Source organism: Lycium ferocissimum, chromosome 8 (genome assembly GCF_029784015.1).
Source record: "Lycium ferocissimum isolate CSIRO_LF1 chromosome 8, AGI_CSIRO_Lferr_CH_V1, whole genome shotgun sequence".
NCBI classification, from domain to species: domain Eukaryota; kingdom Viridiplantae; phylum Streptophyta; class Magnoliopsida; order Solanales; family Solanaceae; genus Lycium; species Lycium ferocissimum.
The window spans coordinates 19,912,825-19,929,369 of NC_081349.1; the positions used below are offsets into that span (position 1 = coordinate 19,912,825).

The following is a 16,545-nucleotide window of genomic DNA, read 5'->3' on the forward strand; positions in this document are numbered from 1 at the left end:
TGTCTAATGTCATTAATAAACAAGATGGAAACAGAGTAATTAGTACAACTCATCACTGCTTCTTCTTTTTTTTATTTTTATTTAAAGCCACCTTCATGGTGGGGGGTTAGGCTTCAATTCTACCTTGTATATTAATAACCCAAAGGAGAATACCTGCACTCGAGGTATGAAGTGCCTAACCTTAGTATAAGTTTCTAAAGCTCTGGACATGTCCATTGCTTCTATCCTTGTTCTCCAAGGTCTAAAGTTAAAAGATTCATAAAAATTAGGACCATAGGTCACTATAGAGATGATGAGAGAGTGACTCTCGTGTTCCCGGTTAAGTGCCTAAAAGGTTGAGGTTAGACTATACATCAGATACCACATCATTAAAAGTGATATCTTTGAATTTTTTTGTTCCTAATCCTGAAATTAAGAGTTCCACACTTATCCAAGTTGATATGACCTCTAATTTGAGTAGGAAGATCTTCAAAATAGGAAAATATTTTGATGCCTCGATGGTTGTGGCTCATTGCAGTTAACAAGTCTGATACCTTATTAGCTTCACGATAGCAGTGTTGGATAGACCATCTTGCACCCTCCAGTTGCCTTCTAATGTCCCTAATGGTTCCCTCAATCTGCCAAGGGATCTTGAATTAACCCAAGAAAATAGAAGGATGAAATCTGTTTCTAGCTCAATGTTGGTGATGTTGTGCTGATTGCACCATTAAATTCCAAATAAAAGACCCTTTGCTTCAAAGACTGTTGCTAGCTCCATTATTAAAGTGAATGGAGTAAGCCATTATCATTTTCCCTTGTGCATCTCTGATGACTCCTCCTCCCCCACATGGTTCATTTCTCAGGCTCCCATCACTGTTTAGCTTGAAGAAGTTGGAGGCTGGTTTGTTCCAGTAAACAATCCTGCAAAACTTAAACACTATCTTCTTGTCTAGAAGTTGGATTAATTCTTCCCAATATAAATTATATTTGAAATTTAAGAACTGTAATCTAATAAGAATGGTTTGACCTATCTGATGAAGTAATTTGGGAAGGAAAGGTTTTTTCTTTCCAAATCTACTACTACATCTGGTTTTCCAAAGTTCCCAAATCAAGACAATAGGACAAATCCTAATTAGAAGAGCCGAGATAGGATTACGGGGAACAACAGACCACCAAGAGTTAAAAGCTTCCTGTAAGGTTTTGAAAATACATGAAATACCAAATAATGCCCCGAAGTGTTTCTAAGCTGCAAGGGCTAAAGTGCCATTAACAAATAAGTGTTGAGTGGTTTCAGGTACAGGGATTCTGCAACAACGGCATTTAAGATTGCTCCTGATGCCAAATTTTTGGATGTTGTCATCTGTTGAAATCTTCCTGAGAAGGATTCTCCAAGAAACAAAGGACATCTTGAAAGGTAAGGCTTTATGCCAAACCTTATTGATAAAAGAATTCTCAAATCTAGAATGTCTCAATAGGTTCCAAGCACTCCCCACTGAGAAGAAACCATTACTGGACAATTTCCAAAGAGGTTTGTTATTAAAATCTTGGATACTAATGGCCATATTCTGAATAAAGACCTTGATTTGATCATGAGCACCTGGACAGAGGTCCCACTACCAAACACTATCAATGAGAATGTCCTTTAGACATATCTTTTTGGGGCTGAAATCAGGGAGAATAAGTTTATATAAAGGACCCAAAGTGGTCTAGTTATCAAACCAGAAAGAGATCAAACCCTTGCCAACTGACCAATGCAAGTTATCCTCCACTTTATCTTTAATTGTACACATAGCTTCCCTGTTGTGAGATTGGCCAGCCCTCTATTTAACTTTCACAGGGTGAGAGTTGTAGCTATATTTGGCATTCAGGAATATGGACCACAGAGATTCCACTGTTCTATATCTCTACCATTGTTTAGTAGTGAAGGCCTTACTAACATCTCTCAAGCTCCTGAAATTAGTGCCCCCTTCAAAGAAAAAGGAAAGCCATATTATCCCAAGAAGACCAAAGGATATCTTTTGGCACCATCGGTACCACTCCAAAAGAACCTATTTAGCTCCAGTTCAATTATCTCAAAAACACCTTTAGGAGGTTGCAAGACAACCAGAAGATGAGACGGCATTGCTTGGAGAACATGCTTGATAAGAGTGATTTTGCCTCCTGGGAAAAGAAACTTGTAATTCCACCCCCTAATTCTGGTAAGGATCTTATGGATCATTTCAGAGTAGTAAGAGATCTTTTTCCTACCAGTGTACAGAGGAAAACCAAGATATTTAAAAGGTAAGGATTCCTTCTTCATTCCAGTAATACTGGATACCCTGTCAACTCTTCTTGAACTAGCCTTGGAATGAAGAATAATAGTACTTTTATGTTTGTTAATTTGTTGTCCAGAAACAACTTCATAAGATCCCAGAGTTCTCATAATCCTTTTCAAGGATTTTCTGTTTCCACTGGTGAACAGGGTAACATCATCTGCAAAACAAAGGTGATTAATATTTGGCCCTCTTTTATTCATGTAAAAATTTCTAAAGTTGGGGTCATCATGAAATTTGTTAAGTAATAAAGAAAGAGGTTCAAAGACTTATAACAAAAAGAGAAAGGGAAATGGGATCTCCCTGTCTGAGACCATTTTCAGATTTAAAGAAACCAAACCTCCCTCTATTGAGCACTAAGGAATACCAGTTATTAGAAATAAATCTAAGAATCAGGTTAACCCATTGATCATTGAAGCCCAATCTTTTCATGACAGTACAACGATAAGGCCATGAGACTTTATCATAAGCCTTGGCCATATCTAATTTGATAACCATATTGCCTCCCTTATTGGGCTTTCCCATATCATTAAGGATCTCTTGAGCCAGAAGGATGTTTTCTGAGATCATTCTACCTTTGATGAAGCCACTTTGGTTGGGGAAAATGAATTTAGGAAGAAGAGGACCCATTTTGGAGTTAATAATCTTGGATATGATTTTGCTAGTCACATTGCAAAGACTGATAGGTCTAAGATCTGAGAACTATTGAGGGTGCTCAACCTTTGGAATCATGACAAGGCAAGTGTGAGAATAGAATTTAGCCAAAAAACCACCACTAAAGAAGCTTTGAATAGCATTCACCAGGTCATTAGAAATGATCTCCCAAGTAGCTTGGAAAAACTTTCCATTCGATCCATCGGACTCGGAGAGGCGTCGGGATCAATGGACATAACTGCTTCCTTTATCTGTTGGATAGTAGGTATGGAGTTGAGCTCAATGTTATCTTGATCAGTAACTATGGGAGAAAGGAGATCCAGGATAGGATGATCTGGGTCTCCTTCTGAAAAACTGAATAGATCTTGGAAATGTTGAATGCCTGCATTAGCAATGTCCTGTATATCAAAAAGCCAATCACCATTTCTATTTTTAATCTGGTGGATGCTAAGTCTCCTTCTTCTTCCCTTGATAGTGTTGTGGAAGAAAGTAGAGTTAACATCACCCTCAGCTAGCCACTTGATTCTAGCCTTTTGTCTTAGCAAAGAATCCCTTCTTTTAAGAGCAATTATGTATTCAAAGATTGGCATGATTGAGTAGAGTTCTGTTTTCAGGTGAACTATCAACCAAAAGGTTGTTTCTAGATCTGCAATTTTGCTCTCCATCTTGGTCACTTCCTCATAGATGTCTCCAAAAGTAGCCCTTGACCAAACACTCAACACCTTGGAAGTTCTTTTCAATTTCTGATGAAGGATCCATAGTGGTTTTCCATAAATGTTCTCCTCCCAAGCCTGTTGGACAACATTAAGGAAATCCGAATGATCAACCCAAAGGTTGAGAAATTTGAAGAACTTAATAGGATTGCCATCTTCTTTTTGACAGTTTAACAACAGAGGAGCATGATCAGAACCAAAGGCTTGGAAGATGATTAACTGTAGTAAAATCAAAGGAAGAAGACCACTCTGCATTGATAAGGACTCTGTCTAGTCTCTTCCAAATGGCATTCTGCCCTCTGTTATCACACCAAGTATAGGGTGATCCCAGAAAGATTTCATCTTGAAGACCAGAATCCTCCATATAATTAAGAAAATCAAAGCTCCCTGAAATATTGAAGGGTCTGCCCCCTTTTTTTTCATCAGCAACGACAATCACGTTAAAATCCCCTAAAACAGTCCATGGAGCATTTAAATCTGAAGAGAAACTTTCAATAGATTCCCATAATTCTTGTCTGAGATTATTATCGCACTTAGTATAGACAGCAGATAAAAAAGCTAGATCATTATTATTGAGACCTCTAACGCTAGCAAAAACAATTTGATCACAGTCATCAATAATCACAATATCATAACTATTACTCCACAAGATCCATATCTTATTATTCATGTTGCAGTGGAAATGATCCATACCCAGTTGTATTTTGATACTGTCCGCAAGACCAATTTGAGGAGGATCCTGTAAAACAGGTTCTAGCAATATAATAATAGAAAGTTTATAATTAGCTTTGATAGTCTTTAGCCTCTCAAGAGCACCCATAGTCCTTACTCCCCTTATGTTCCATAATAGAATACTAATCATTAGAAACAATAGGGGGTTGGGGTTTAAAAAGCCGTCGGGCTCTGGTTTTGATAGGGGAGAAATTCCCTTTCAAGGTTTCTTGACTCTTAGACCCTCTAGGAGAGAAATTACCAGCCATAGATGATAAATAATCTTCTTTCTGTTGATCATTGAAATTAAACATAGTTCTTCTGGCCTTTTCATCATCAGATTTTGCATCAATATATTCATCCTATGAGTTGGAACATTCAGAGATCATATCAGTAGCATCTTCTTCAAACTCATTATGCTCAGTCTCAAGGTTATTTTTTTCATCGTCAGGGGGCTCACCAGGATCAATAGGAATTTCAGGTTGTAGAGCTTCAAATGCATTGCCTAAATTGATGGTGATGGTACCCCCCCCCCCCCCTTCTCTTTAAGTTGTCTCCTTGTTGAATTTCCCTGCAAATACCCCTTTTTGACACTACCTCTTTAAAACTGTCATCATCTGTGCCATTTCGGGAGTGTTCGGAGTCTTCCACAATGATGTGAGAAGAGTTTGTTGCATCACTAGGGGCCACATTAACTTCTTTCGTCTGCTTCAAACCTTCAGCTACTATTCTATTGGAAGTAGAATCTTCCATATCCCTGCAGGTTGTCTCACTCAGAGCATCTTTGGTAATGTCATTCGGAAAGTTGTCCGAGAGATTATTATCAGAACTGATAATATTGCCTTGAACTTTGTTGATCTCCTCCCTAACTTCCTTAGCAGAATTACCATCCTTGGTAGCTATAAAAACTTGTTTCACATTTTTTCTCGGTTGGTTGATTTTTGTTTTCTGGTTAGGATTTTTGGTAGCAGCCTCTTTAGCCTAAGATGTAGAAACTTGCCTTCTTTCGTTCATCTCCTTCGAAAAGTTTTATGACTTGAAATTAAATTGTTTAATTTCATTCAAAAATAAGGTGGAACAGATTAGAACTCATCATGCCTACGGATAATAATTTCATTAAGGCTTGTGTAGCTAATACATAAACATACCCTCAAACTTGGCTTTTTGTGTGCATAACTAGGTACCTCAACTTGTATAAAGTTGGACACTTAAACACAAATGTTGACGTTGCACTGATGTGGCACCTCAAAAATTTATGTGCCACGTCAGTGCCATATCAGCCTTTGTGTTTACGTATTCAAATCTATACAAACTGAGGTGCCTACTTGTGCGAACCCAAAGTTGGACTGCATACTTGCCAGCTGAGACCAAGTTTAAGGGCTTGTTTATGAAAAAATGAATATTGAATATAAGAACTTTAAATTTTTGTTCACATGACGCTGGTTAATTACACATTTGACTGATATAGTTGATGACCATTAGCATTTATAGAAAAAATCTGATATAGTTGATGACCATGTTAGCATTTATAGAAAAAATCTAGTGTGATTATTAGGTAAATCTATTACAAGAATCCATTCCCAAATTACATACGTGCCCAAGAACAAAGTCAATTAAAGTAACTTATTAGAACTTGTCTAGTGTCATTAATAAACAAGATGGCAACAAATTAATTAGTACAACTCATCACTGCTTCTTTCGTTCATCTGCTTCGAAAAGTTTTATGACTTGAAATTTAATTGTTTAATTTCAGTCAAAATTAAGGTGGAACAGATTAGAACTCATCAATGCCTACGGATAACAATTTCATTAAGGCTTGTGTAGCTAATACATAAATATATCCTCAAACTTGGCCTCAGCTGGCAATTACGTCCTTCAACTTTGGGTGTGCACAAGTAGGCACCTCAACTTGTATAAAGTTGGACACGTAAACACAAATGTTGACGTGGCACTGACATGGCACGGACTTGGCACCTCAAAAATTTATGTGCAACGTCAGTGCCACATCAGCCATTATGCTTACGTGATCAACTTTATACAAGTTGAGGTGCCTACTTGTGCACACCCTGAGTTGGAGGCCGTACTATCCACTTGAGGTCAAGTTTGAGGGTCTATTTATGTATTATGCCCAAAAGAAAAGGAAAAATGAAGATTGAATCTAAGAACTTTAATTATTTTTTTTCACATGACGCTGGTTATATAATTACACATTTGACTTATATAGTTGGTGACCATGTTAGCATTTACAGAAAAAATCTACTGTGATATATTAGGTAAATCTATTACAAGAACCCATTCCCAAATTATATACGTCCCCAAAAACAAAGTAAATTAAAGTAACTTATTAGAACTTGTTTAACATCATTAATAAACAAGATGGCAACAAATCAATTAGTATAACTCATCACTGCTTCTATCTGCTTCGAAAAGTTTTATGACTTGAAATTTAATTGTTTAGTTTCATACAAAAATAAGGTGGAACAAATTAGAATTCATCAATGCCTACGGATAACAATTTCATTAAGGCTTGTGTAGCTAATACATAAACATACCCTCAAACATGGCTTCAGCTGGCAATTATGCCCTCCAACTTTCGGTGTGCACAAGTAGGTACCTCAACTTGTATAAAGTTGGACATATAAACACAAAAGTGGATGTGGCACTGATGTGGCACCTCCAAAATTTATGTGCCACATCAGCCTTTGTGTTTACATGTTCAAATTTATACAACTTGAGGTGCCTACTTGTACACACCCAGAGTTGGAAGCAATACTTGCCAGCTGAGGCCAAATTTAACGGTCTATTTATGTATTTTGCCAAAAAGAAAAGGAAAAATGAAGATTGAATATAAGAACTTTAAATTTTTGTTCACATGATGTCGGTTAATTACACGTTTGACTTATATAGTTGGTGACCATGCTAGCATTTATAGAAAAAATCTAATGTGATATATTAGGTAAATCTATTAGAAGAATCCATTCCCAAATTACATACGCGCCCAAAAACAAAGTAAATTAAAGTGACTTATTAGAACTTGTCTATTGTCATTAATAAACAAGATGGAAACATATTAATTAGTACAACTCATCACTGCTTCTTTCATTCATCTGGTTCGAAAAAAGTGTTACGACTTTAAAATTAATTGTTTAGTTTCATTCAAAAATAAGATAGAACAGATTAGAACTCCTCAATGCCTACGGATAACAATTTCATTAAGGCTTGTGTAGCTAATACATAAATATACCCTCAAACTTGGCCTCACCTGACAATTATGCCCTCCAACTTTGGGTGTGCACAAGTAGGCACCTCAACTTGTACAAAGTTGGACACATAAACACAAATGTTGACGTGGCACGGACATGGCACCTACAAAATTATGTGCCACGCTAGCGCCACATCAGCCTTTGTGTTTACGTGTCAACTTTATACAAGCTAAGATACCTACCTATACACACCCAGAGTTGGAGATCATACTTGCCAGCTAAGGCCAAGTTTGAAGGTCTGTTTATGTATTATGCCAAAAAGAAAAGGAAAAATGAAGATGGAATATAAGAACTTTAAATTTTCATTCACATGACGCTGGTTAATTACACATTTGACTTATATAGCTGGTGACCATGTTAGCATTTATAGAAAAAATCTAGTGTGATATATTGGGTAAATCTATTACAAGAATCCATTCCCAAATTACATACGTGCCTAAAAACAAAGTAAATTAAATTAACTTGTTAGAACTTGCCTAATGTCATTAATAAACAAGATGGCAACAAATTAATTAAAACGACTCATCACTGCTTCTTTCGTTCATCTCCTTCAAAAAGTTTTTTGACTGGAAATTTAATTGTTTAATTTCACTCAAAAATAAGGTGGAACAGATTAGAACTCATCAATGCCTACGGATAACAATTTTATTAAGGCTTGTGTAGCTAAACACCAAAATTAACTTATTTCTTCAGAAATAAAAATATTTTTCCTTCAAAGGAAGTTTCAGAAAAAGTACTCTCGAACAATGACATTATATTTTAGCAAAATATAAAGACCCCTTACCCTTGTCGTGCTCCTAAACTATGAGTAGTCTTAATTACCCCCTGAACTTGGTATTTGATAGTCTTTATCTCCCTAGACACTGACGTGGCAAAGAGAATGTGGCTACACTCTCTTTTAGACGTGTGGAGGTGAAAAAAAATTAAGCTATTTTGGAACCGTTAATCGCCACATAGTCATATACAATAGCTTATTTATTCCAATTGTGTTTTTTTATTTTCTTGTTTCAGCTTAACATATAATGCAAATTTTACCCCTACTTTGCATTTTTAAAATTTTTTCTTTAAATGCAATGACCACATATTCCAACTAATTTTTTCGACTGTGTATTTCTTTTGATTTTTATTATTTTTTTGCAAGAAAAATTGGAAGTTTAAAACACTTGGCTCGAACTCCATAATTTTAACCTAATAAATTTAATTTTGTAAAATAATGGAGTATCAAGTGTATACTTTTTCTGTGTTTCTTGTTTAGACTTTCTACTCAATGACTTCTATTTGGGCAGAATCAGTAAAAAGAAATTAATATTGGCTAAAATTTCATTATTTTTAATCAAATAAATTCTTTTTGGCTAAAATATGGGTAGTTCTAGAAAAGTATTTTACTAATTTGACCCGAAAAAAGAAAATCTAAAAATTAATAGACCTTAAAAAGTTTTAAAAAAAAATTGAGAAATATTACACGAACAAAAAATCCACGTGGCAGGCGAGTGTATCTCACTCTCTTAGGATGAGGTCGTGTGGAGGGTAAATTCTATCAAATAGCCAGGTTTAAGGGGATGATTGTTTACCCACAAAAGGTGCGGTTACATTTGTTTAGTGGTTTAAATGACACGTGGATTGATTTGCAATGAATAATGTAAATGACAAATGAAAAGGAATGAAATCGAGTAAATGTAAGAGTAAATTCCCTAAAATTCTTTTAGTAATAGAATATCACCCAACCATCACTATTTTCCTCATAATATACTAAACACACAAAACCCCCCCTCTCTCCTAGTTGGCATGCGGTGTCACATAAATTTTATTTTTTTAATAATAAATTTATTTAACTCATTCAATTCATTTAACTCAACCAAAATCAAACTCAATTAATTAACCAACCCGTGTCTTATTCCACATCAAACAAGCTACATAATCTAAGCCGTTCATATTCCACACAGAGGAGAGAAAACATGGCTATTGCAAGGCCACAAGTTTCGATTTAAGGGGGAGTTTGGCCAAGCTAATAAGCTGCTAATTTATAAACACTTTTTGGATTAAGTGATGCTGATATTAGCAGCCAAACAGTAAATAGCTTATGAATTTCTATTTCTACTACTTCTAGTTAATCTTCACTTTGTTCCCTCCAACTCTATCATTAATAGCTCCATGGATGCCTCAACTACCACACCTTACTACAATTGTGCAGCCACACCACCACCAAATCATTTAACTTTGTTCACAATGTCCAACTAAATGATCAACAAGGCGTACAATGTCATCACCCGTATTCTTGCTTTTCATTAAGGACCTGTTTGGAAGGACAAAATTGCAACAAAAGCAAGTAAATTAGATTATATTTTTCTAGAATGCGTAAAGTGTACATTGTTAAGTTAGAATTAGATGCCCTAACACAGATGTTGGGCTCTATCAGATAGGTAGCCAAAGGCCGTGAATTGCTCCCTCATAATGTGTCATAATGGTCAATAAATTCTCCTTAATTACAAATGCATAACGTGTGGCTGCTTATCCGGACCAGATATGTAACGTCTAACGCTTGTAACTGCTCCATGACAATTGCTTCGGAACCTTTTCTTCGGTCGTGTATGGAGCGGCTTCCTCTGAGTCCTCAGCTGAATCGCATCTGTAATCAATTTTGCCTATCACATGTCAACGTCGTACCCTGCCATGTGTAGTACCAGTTTTTACCCTATACAATAATTAAGACTACTGGTAATTTAGAAGGATCTAAATAAAACACGTCAGATATAAAAGATTCTTTAGATATTCTGCCTTTTTTTTCAGCCGATCATTTCAGAAGTGCTTACTTCCATAATATAGTAAAAAGTTTGTATTTACTCGTACCTTTTTCAAATAGTGCTTTTGCGTATAAAATGTTGAAAATAAAGTTGCTATTATTTAAAAGCGCTTGAGTATTACTTCTTAAAAGCTTGGTCATCATCTACTTAGTACATTCTCGCAAAGAGGAAAAATAAAGTTTTCAAAACTTGACAATTCTTTTTATTTTGACAACTATTTTTTAGGGTTAAGCTACTACCAAGACGGTATTCAAAGCTTGAGGTATATTAAGGAGATTGTATTTTAGGATATTTCATCAGTAAAAATGTATTTTCGAAGATTGAACAAGCTATTCTAATATAAATTAGAAGCAAAAACAACAATGATCAATTGTTGAAGAAATCCCAGCAGAATTATTAATGGCTTATAGTTGTTATTATACACTAATGACTAAAACGATATTAGGAATCATGACAATTACATGATGAATTTGATATTGCGTATTTTTTCTGTTAAGCTAGTATTTCAACATATTTCTAGTAGGCTCCAAATGTCAAAAGTAATTTTTTCAAAACATAACTTGGATCGAGTCTCATGTATATCTTGTGGGTAGGGGGGCCAATTAAATTCATCATTTTTGTCGATCAGTCCATTTCTCATGCATGTTTGCGAGGCCAATCCCTTTTACAAGCCAAATAAAGGATAACTCGTTATAAGGAACACTTCCTTTTCAGATGCCCTTTATTATTTTTCTAACAGCAACCACATAAAAGAATTACTTTACCGTTAGTTTTATTTAAATGTATACACATTTCTTAATGTTTATTACAGAAGAATTTAAATGATTTTTTTTCTATTTTGTTTATTATGAGTATCAATCCTCCTTTGTATCATAATACTAGTGACACGACCCCATGATCAATCAATTAATGATGCTATATTTACCACCAAATCTATGTATAATCTAATCGATCCTTACATGAGCTTGCATAAAAAGTTCAATTAGATTTAGAAGCTATTAATTCCTAATAAAACTTGTTCTTCCTTTGGCAATTTTACCATTAAATATTCACAATATGAGAACTTATCTTAATTACATTGCAATTAACGTTGATACCATTTGCCCAATCTGCAAAGAAAAGGAGGAAACTATTATTTACATCTTCCAAAACTATTTTCCCTTTCTGCCTTTGAAATTTTACACGTTAACAGAAAAAACAACCATAATGTATAGTACCTTGAAATTCTTTGCAATATGTTAGCATGTGTATCCTAGCATGTAAACTATTACTTCCTCAGTCCCAATTTATGTAATGCTATATGAAATAGAAACCAATTAAATGAAATATAGCATGATAACAAAGATGAAATGGAAACTATCACGGATTTGTTGAGATGATAGGATCCTTCCACGATTAACCAGAGATCACAACAAAAACAACCGTTGAACCACAACGGTAGTAAATCCAAGCGCGTTCACCCACGCTCCTTTATATGGCAACTTCGATGGCCGGAATTCCGGTGCGTATTGATCAACCAAAAGACCCCACAGTAGAGGCGACCACTTGTATGCTGCCCAATTCGAAAAAGAACAGCTATAAAGGGGCAATTGAAGGAACACATAAACAATTTATCCCTATTTAATAACTATCTAGTAAAGGCAAGACAAACAATCCACAACGGCACACCTGCGGCGATCTTTGATGCTGATAATTATTACGGGGTGATGACGGAACAATTGCAAATGGACTCTGGTGGGCAAATACACATATGACAGACCTCAAATTGACCTAATTAGGACCAAATTTCGTGAGCAGATTCCTCTAAAAGGTGAAGTTCGCATAGGTGTTTATGATTATCGACATAGTTTTTTAGATTTTGATAATGAACACTACAAGAAAATTGACTTTTAACGACGAATTTTTAAAGAAGGGACATGAATCCAGTCGTTAAATGTGTATTTTTAACAACACAATTTTTTCTAGTCGTTAAAAGTCAATTTTTAGTTTAATATTCACGACGGAATAATATCCGGGCGTTAGAAACATTAATATCCAGTCGTTAATAATAATAAAATTAAAAAAAGGTGGCATATGTTTCCCTCTTTATTTTCACACCCACGTCTCTCCACCCACCCCCTTTCCCCACTTCCTCCGTAAACAGAGATATACTCAGCGTGCGTCTCTTCTATTTCCAGTTACAGAAAAATCAACAAACAGAGATACACTTAGCATGCGTCTCTCTGGGTTTCTTGGAGTTTGGTTCTCGTCAAGGTAAGTTTCTAATGTTTTAACTATGAATTTCTTTGTGGAACGCCTAATTTTTCTCAATTCCGGATTAATTATGATTCCATCTAGGTATCTTTTTCCTTCTTTTTTTTTTTTCATCTGCACCCTTTGTTTGGATTCGAGTCAATTATGCCCTGTCTAACTCTTTTCTCATTTTTTTTTCCATTTAGTACAATTCTACTGGCTGGAGGTCGGAGTGGAATTGAATCATATATTTGATAAATAGTGAAGGTGATCTTCAAACCCCTCAACGCCCAACTCTCCGCAAAGGATCAGGTAATCCTTTTTTTTTCTTTTAGTGCTTCTGTTGTTTACATTCTTGTATTTGGGCTAGAATATCTTAGATTTTTTTTTCTCTTTTCTATTGCAGTTGGGTATATTTCCCCTTTCTTATGTTCTTTAACTCAAAAAAGGAAAGCATGACTGTATCAATTTCATTTCAGTATTGTTTTCCCACTTTCCCTTTACTTGTTTTTCTGCCTTAGTAATGTTTTTTTTTTCTTTTTTAGCAAGGTGATTACGCATATTCGACTTTACTTTGTGATTTTTCAATTAGAGTTGATATTGTTAAAGTCAAAACTTGTTAGCAAACATGGGTTGTAAGTAAAACAAATCCTCTTTGATCTTCAATATCGAAGGAGGATCTAATTATTATTATTGAATAAATTTGTTAATTTGATAATTTCTGAGGACAACATTCTCTTCATTCCCAAAGATTGATTGTGGAATTGAGTTCTTTTAGTTATTCCAGATTTCTCTGTTTGTCAAATATATTGAGACATACCTTTTGTGATTTTGGGTCAATATTGAGTACCCCTCTTGAACCAAGACGAATGCTATAAATTTCCTACTGGTTTGAATCATTTTCATCAGATTAAGGTCCAGTTGAGCGATGCCTCTCCAAGGTTTTTAAAACATCTTTTTCCTTGTTTTAATTTGTCCTAGCATTTGCTAAAAAGACTACGCGTTACTGGTTCCTGGAAGAGTTAATATCTCCATTAGCTAAACCCTTTCTTACCCTGCCTTTGGATTCGTATTTTGTTCGTACACAATCAACGGAGGCCTTCCCGACATATGTTGCAACGTCTCCAATAGCATGCTCTTACTTCTTCTTTCCCATAATAAGTCATCAAATTTGGTGCTTTTTGATCCCCAATTGCTATGGGGAACAAAGGACGAAATACAATCGATTCCTCCATTTAAGTGGTTCTCGCTTCTCCTTCCAAAATCTCCATCCTCCTTTAAGAGTATAATTCTACCTTATAATATGATACAAATATGTTGGTGTGAACTGCATCAGTTAACGTTTCCTCATTCCTACTTTTCTCTATTTCTTTCCTTGTTGTTCAGGCCACGACAAACTTAAGTTGATACAATAATAAGACAATATCAATCCAACAGTCAAGATGAATCCAAAATACCATTTGATAGCTTAATTAAGAAAATGTTAGGTGAACACAAAAAGCAAACTTAAAAATGTCTATAGTTGGTGTAAGCTTTTTTGGTAGAATTATTTTTATTTTTTCCATCCTATGTTTACTTATAAAGATTTGATAAAATATTGATAAAATAAAGTGTATGTGTGATCTTTTACATGAACAATGATCCTTGATAACTGTTTATGGGTTCGATGATATTCCTCTTCTACATTTGCTGTCAAGTTAATGAGAAATTCAACTTAGAGCCATGCCTTATGTACCTGTTTTTTCTCAAAAATAAATATTTCCTTCCACACTTAATTCTTCTGAGTAAAACATAGTTTGAGCACTTAATGTTCTCTATAATTCCAATTTAATGAATTGAAAGCCTTAACATGCACTCATCTTTGGAACTAACTAGCTTTTCATAAATGACATTGGTATGTACTTTAACTGCCTGTTGCTTTCTTCTTTTCCCCACCTGTTGGTGAATTCTCCTTTAATTTACCGTACAATGTCTTGTGAAAATATCACGCAAAGAGACATCTGAAACTCAATATTAGATGTTGTCTAAAGGTCGTATCTGAAACACATATGATCAAATACTGTTTTTACCTTTGTTGCTGCTGATAATTGTTGCCCTGCTGCTGCTTTAGTTGCTGCTAACAACTGTTGAATTGCTGGTTTAGACCCGTTATGTATTTTGCTTCTGCTGTCTAAGGATATGTTTTATTCTGAATCTTCTTTTTTTAATTGGTATATATTGAAGAAGAAAATGAGTAGATTGCTTAAAGTTGGAAATTTATTCTGCAGTCGCAAAGCACATAGTTGTGTTAAAAGAAGAACTCCAGCCTTCTCTCGTCAAGTGAAAAAGAAAATAATCTCTAAAAAGACGCATGGATGAGTTAGAGAATAAATGTGAACGCATGGATGAGCTAGAGAGTAAATATGAAAGGCTTGCAAGTGCAGTGTTTGGTCAGCCTTCATCACCCCGATCTTCAAGTTATCAATAGTTTGAGCCATTTAACAGGTTAGTAGATTGATTTTTTTTTCTTTGTGATGAAATTATTGCAGTACTATATGAAATTCCTTTCATTAGTTGGAATTTTTTCAGAATATTTTGTTAGTTGCAAAAGTTACAGATCCTGAAAACAAAAAAACCTCTAAAGAACTGACAAAACACACCTGTTTTAAAGAGACAAAAAAGAATTAAAACAACCTAATGTACTGATTGATGAATAGATCATTTCCATCCCTCTTAAAGACATCATATGGTTTTTCATCTATGTAAAAAACAAGAGCACTCGAGGCTACTCCAAGTTGATAGTTCCCTTTCTCTAGAAAAGTGATTTTTGTGCCTTCCTTCCAACCTAATGTCATTCTGGATAACTAGACTTTAGCCAATTGGATTAGAGAAGTGGGATATGATAGTTGAACTTCAATCTCTTGCTTCAACTGGTTTTACATTGTCCAGTTAAGCATCCAGCATTCTCCTAAGGCATTGGTTCTTGAGTTAGACCAACAATTATCACCTTATTTTTACTTACTTCATTAAAGGGAGTGCCAAGTTGTTCCTCAAACTGGTGTAGCCTCTTTTCTTGTTTCCCGCACAGCTTGGCATCTAAATCCACTTTCTCTCCAGAAGCCTTGAACTCACTGTACTCCTTTTGAATAGATTCAAGCTCTTTTTAGATTCATTTCTCTCAAGGAGAAAAAAATTTATGCACATTCAGGCCATCTCCTGATAAACATTTCAACTCCCATTCTCTCTCTTTTTTCTGGACTTTATCTTTAAGTTCTTTGATTCTGAAGTCAAATTCATCAGTTGATTTTGGGATTGCTGATACATAGAGCTCAATCTATCTACTCCGATTCTTTTTCAGCTAGTTTAGAGGTGCTATTCAGAAGACTCGCCTCTTTTATCCTTGATCTCTGTAGTAAGAAAGTAGTCTTTTCTTGCAGAACTTGCATTGAATCAAGTTTCTCTTTAAGTTCCTTTGTGACTTCTTCTTTTCATTCTTCATCTCTAGGAGGTCATATTGAAGACCCTCGATCTCTTTCTTTAAGAAAAAAAAAAGAGCGAATACCACTAAGCAGCGAGCTTGCTCTCTTCTTGCACTATTTGTTACCTCTTTTAACTTTGTAATGAATGTAACTATACTTTGGCTACTGGATGGTGTTACCCCTCGAAAATTTCCCGTAGAGTACAGTGAATAGATTAATAGAGGGCATGATGTATACAATGTTTTGATAAGTAAAGAACGGTTTTTAACGGTCCTAATTAAGATTTCCAAAGACATTAGAGGTAGGAGAAGAAGGATGTTAAAGAAAGTGAGTTGTAAGTTGTGTATCGGATGTGTTAATCACTGAGATCGAGTTAACGACGTTTTAATGATGCTTGCCTGGGAAATAGTTATAACATCCGC

The 16,545-nt window shown here is 35.2% G+C and overlaps 1 long non-coding RNA gene across 1 annotated transcript; it reads left to right on the forward strand.

Moving 5' to 3' along the window:
• Positions 1–12,544: 12,544 nt before the first annotated feature.
• Positions 12,545–14,983, forward strand: LOC132066692 (uncharacterized). The gene is made up of 3 exons (XR_009416913.1): positions 12,545–12,686; positions 12,872–12,977; positions 14,933–14,983. It is a non-coding gene; the product is annotated as an uncharacterized LOC132066692 (long non-coding RNA).
• The last annotated feature ends 1,562 nt before the right edge of the window (positions 14,984–16,545 follow it).